Genomic DNA, 5,186 nt, shown 5'->3' with positions numbered 1-5,186 from the left:
AAATAGATCGTAACATTACTTTGGTGGTGTTCCGTGAAACAAGTTGTATGTTTAAAGATGAAATACATCGTAACATTACTTTTGCGGTGCCAAACTTTCGCTATCGCGTTTTTATCAAAACGAAATCGAAATGTATTATATAAGCCGACATTACGTAGATTCACGGAAATAGATCGCTACTGAAGTCCGTGCTCATATGTAGCGGTAATTTATGACACCCATAGAGAGGAAATGAGAAATGCATTTCAGTTAGTTAACAAATACGATTTTAATGTTAGATACGTAAAATACATATCTCTCTTAGTTCTGTCTGTATGTTTTGCTTTTGAAATGAAATAGATAAAACATTATCAAAAGAAACGCCACTGACTATAGCTTATCATCATCCCCTGACATATCATTTTCACAGGTAAATAGAGATCGACGTCTCTCGCCTGAGTGAGCACAGCGAACACGGTGGGTCTTGCTGACGTTTCGTGATCTTTAGCGTACCGATCGCGGGGGAACGCGATGGTTTCCCTTATCATCGCAATCTTTCGGTCAATGTACAAGCGTATATGTTACCGCAAAAAAGTATAAATGGTTAAATGACTTTTCAAATGCGTTCAACAATGTAAAACCTATTCAAACAAATAAAAAGGAAAAAGGAAACAGCGAAAACCCTTACAAGAAATCACTTAAGTATTAGGCCGCTAAACAGCAACATGTTGTCCCTGGCTAATTAAAGTCACTGTTCACGTGTTCATTGTATTTTAACAGTCGTTAATCACGTAAACTATCTTTTTCAAAATGAATATTCTTCTGAATGTTTGTTGTCAATCACAGGTTTTCAGCCCTTGCAGTTTACAACAGAACGAAAAATGCTCAAGGGGATCGGGTTGGAGTAATCATATCAAATGCACATTTAGATCCAAGCTATTGCAATTGATGCAGCAAATTGACTGTGGTCGCTTTTTATCAAATGCACTATTTGGTGCATAGCGATGGCTAGATAGGGAACATCCTTTGGTCTCAGCCATTGGGATTTAAATTAGACTACCAGAATATTCGTTCTTACATGTATTTGTGTATTATACAGAACACAGACAGACACTCAAACCCGGCTTTACGGATTTCTGAAGAGGAGATTTTAATAAGATTGTAAAATGCATAATACATACAATAAAATGATGAAACTACGTAATACAATATCAATTTCAGCCGGGCCTGGCACGGGGTAATAGGAATAACGTTCCTGCCGTCAAATGCATTTATTTAAAGAAAAAGTGTTGCGTATACAAGCATTCATTCCGGATATGTCGCACAGCCCATATTTAACTTTCTTGTTTATATCCACATGATTGCTTTGGTTTGATTTAATTTTGTTTAATGTCCTTTCAACAGCCAAAGGGTCATTTCAGGAAAAGCCATCGTGTATGAGTGTATGAGTCATTGGCGGAGAACCACAATGCGGGTGGAGGTTTAGTCACTCTACCAAATCGACAAGAAAATTTAGATTGGCGCCATCGCATGCGTCAATATATTCAGTGTTGCATAATTATAATCGTAGCGAGACAGCTTTGGTGTAGCCTAGGAAGGCTTTTTCCCGATACAAGTGACGCCTTTCAATTCTATTCTCAGGTGAGTTAGCAATTATTTTGTATATTTGTTTAATTATTCTGCATCATGAAAAGATGAGTATTTATGTATATGTGTACAGGTGGGCTATGTATATGTGTACAGGTGGGCTATGCAATAAGTGATGCTTTAATTTTCTTACCAGAAGTTGGTTGTTTTTACAAATGCACTTTGGTACCCTACATTCTCTTGGTCACGGCTTGTTGAAGTCCCTAATGTTGTAAAGGTTTGTTTGATAATCCTACTAAAACATAGCCACATTATGTATCGTGTATTAAGATTACTGGAATATAACCAGAACATTTCCATCCCTATCTACTTGGACATTCACGAAACCCCTGCAAACGCCCTTGATTGATCAATCTGTGGCGCTTAATGCTTTTGTTCCGGTTATAATAAAGCGTAATTATAATGTAATCCTGTTCTACACAAGAAGATCTTGCTTGTTTTAGATCAATATCTGTGCGGGAGTGTGATTGTGTAAATGTTGATATGTTTAAAATCAACCATATTTTCCAACTTTTTTTTTTCAATAACAGATCCAAGTAGTGTTTTCTTAAATCCACTCGGATACATTGGGAAACGTTTAGATGTGCAGTGCACATTTTTTTCCAAGCTTTCTCTAAGTTGACGTTCAGGATTTGGGTTAATGTTTTAATGAAGAATAATACATGTTACCAATTAAAGACAAGAGAATACTTAATGCTAACAAAACCATATTTCGAACTTAAAATTGATAAAACAAGGGCAATGTATGAAAACGGAAAGATCTAAATGTAGACCCCTTGAAATTAAAGATTGCACGTTGTTTGAATTAAGCTATTTTAAGGATGCACTCTTCTAGGGTTTCAATCACGTTCAAGTCTCGTTTTGATCTCGTGTTACAGGTTTTTGTTATATTTATAAAGTTATGATCAATTTTAATAGCAATCATGCAGCTAAAAATATGACAAAAATAGATGCCTGATATTTGTATGTATATTTTTTACAACAATTTAAAAAAATGACCAATTTGGCGGTCATTTTGAAAAATGTGTAATGCATGGCTTCACGAAAGGCCAAAATTTCAACATTTTTGACACTAGATTGATCACTTAAATCGTCATTGTGTCGCCTTTGTTTAATTGTAACAAGTTCGTTTTTGCTATACAATTCAGTAAAGGTTAATATAGTGAGAATAATAAGAAACAAATTGGAAAATTGTACATTATTATTTGTATATTATTTACATATTAAATGTAACTGAAGCACTTTCGATGTTGACCCCAAAAAGGTGAAAAATGACACAATTAAAAAATAAAATAAAATAGGATGCACATGGACCCCCCATTTTTGTGGCTGTTTTAGAAAGAGAATCTCATTTTTGTTCGATTTATTAAATATTAAAAAAAAAAAATGATAGCAGAACTTTTTTTATATTCAGCGTTAAATTTGCAAACTTTGGTAAAACAAATAGTACTTTTTCTAAAAATTAAGGTGTAGGGGTACACTAAAATCGCTCTTCTGAGACAAAAGAATATGATTTAGAAATTTTACTACCATAATTTAAAAAAAAATATATCAATTCTGTAAACATTCATACACATCTGATAACACACTTGGAAGATATTGTGTGAATTTGTTCTGCATATGGTCAAAATCAAAAACGTTCACCTTCACTCACATATTATGTTGAATTGGAACATGTATCTTTGACCGATCAAAGCACAAAAACGAACACACGGCTATATATTGTTTTTTGCATTTCCAAAAATTGCCTATAAGAAAAAAGTTTCATACAGAAAATGTATGACTTCTCAGAGGTGTACATCCTTATACTGCCGTATTAATGACAACGTATCATAGAGAAGAAAAAAGAATGACATTAATGTTTACTTGACAAACATCTAGATTGATCGGGTTTTAAACGTCCTAACACAGCTTAGTCATACGAAGCCTAGGTTTTGAATATTTCTATGTAGATCTGCGAAACAACAGCAGGTGATGATTTAGTATATCAATGAGGATATCAAACATACAACTGATATAACGTTATCATTGTATGTGTGATATAAGACTATATTTTGAAACTGGTGGGATACTGACGACATGGCCCTTTGTAAACATAATACTGCTTTTTACCCTTAAAAAAAGCGATATGTACGACTTCAGACCAATCATATTAGTAAATTGCCAAATCATTAGCAAAGCTGAAAGTGAAATACATTTGCCTTCAAATGGTTTTAAAAACGCCTCTGATAAAAGCTTTTGAGTTAACTAATTGGCAATACTATGTATAGTAAGGTTGTCAACGGTTAGCCAGTTACTCGGTCGGAAGACCACAAACTGGTTACCTAAATCAATAACCGAATAGTCGGTCATTTACTTACCCCTTTGGGAGCCCTATGTATCCCTGGTTTAGACCTACAAATTATCTATAAATGCGACCAAAATCGGATTGATTTGTAATTCAAACTGTTTCAGCGCTAACATGTTAGTGTTGTTTTGTACTTTATATTGTAAATGTTGCCAAAACGATGGCGCCATGAATTGTAATAGAATCGTCAATGGTTTATACTTACTCAGGATACATGAAACTGTTTCCTGCGTTTAGCTTGAAAAACGCGAGTAAACTATCATTTTAATCAATATATACATGGCTGTTTGTGGTGTAAATACGTTTTGGATTTTTGCTAAAACGCATGTTTTGTTGTTGTTTTTGTTTGATTATCAAATTGACCGATTGACCGGTTACTCGATCGGAACATTGTGTGAGTAACCAGTTACCAAAATTGGACTGGTTTGACAGCTCTATATTTGATTGTAAATGAGTTATACGATTTTAAGTTGAAATTGGACTTCAATGGGAATACCATATGTACAGCAAGCTAGAACATGAGCTACAATTATATTTGAAGCTTTATACGTGTCGTTGCATACAGATTATGCTACTTTTTTTTTGCAGATTTAGCAAACTAGCTACCAAAGCAATTCAAGAGGTTAAATGAATATGCCAGTGAATTGCATTTTAAGTTTAATAATGATAAAAGTCAGGTGATGATATTTGGTAAATGAAAGGTCTTCAATGAGCTTCAATTTGAATATAAGGGAAACAATACAGAAATAGTTAGTAAATTGATAATGTATGTATAGCAGTGAAAAAAATTCCTAAAATACGGTTAATAGAAGAAAAACTTAAAACTTGAATTTTTCGCTGCTGAAGCGAAGTGCTTAAGCGATCCGAAACATATGTAAGATACAGCAAAACTTGAACGGTAGCTATACAACCCTTTATAACGTAACACATGTACAACTGTATAACTCCTTAGCATAGTGCATGCATACTTAATTCATCTTTTGTGCATAGTTTTTTACAATGACTAATCATAAAGCTGCGTGTTTGAACGATCTTCCGATAACTTTAACAAACAATACATTTAGCGTGATTCTATAAATAAACGCAATAGGGGGTTGTTGCTTAGGTGACGTTTCCGTCCTCTGACAATTTATTTTCCAATATAATTTTGTAAATATAGTGTCCAGATTTGAAGCACAGAGAAGCTCAAGTTACAAATTTAGGAGGGAGTTGC

The 5,186-nt window shown here is 34.0% G+C and overlaps 1 protein-coding gene across 1 annotated transcript in view; it reads left to right on the top strand.

Annotated features, from left to right (window-relative positions):
• Nucleotides 1–1,265: 1,265 nt before the first annotated feature.
• Nucleotides 1,266–5,186, top strand: part of LOC110458058 — a 14,887-nt gene continuing 10,966 nt past the window's right edge. The window contains exon 1 of the mRNA XM_021509621.1: nucleotides 1,266–1,620. The gene's annotated coding sequence lies outside the window, so the exon portion shown is untranslated. The remainder of the gene's footprint in view (nucleotides 1,621–5,186) is intronic.

The sequence above is a fragment of the Mizuhopecten yessoensis genome, unplaced genomic scaffold (assembly GCF_002113885.1).
Source record: "Mizuhopecten yessoensis strain PY_sf001 unplaced genomic scaffold, ASM211388v2 scaffold1171, whole genome shotgun sequence".
NCBI lineage: Eukaryota > Metazoa > Mollusca > Bivalvia > Pectinida > Pectinidae > Mizuhopecten > Mizuhopecten yessoensis.
This window is presented reverse-complemented; position numbering and strand designations above follow the sequence as displayed.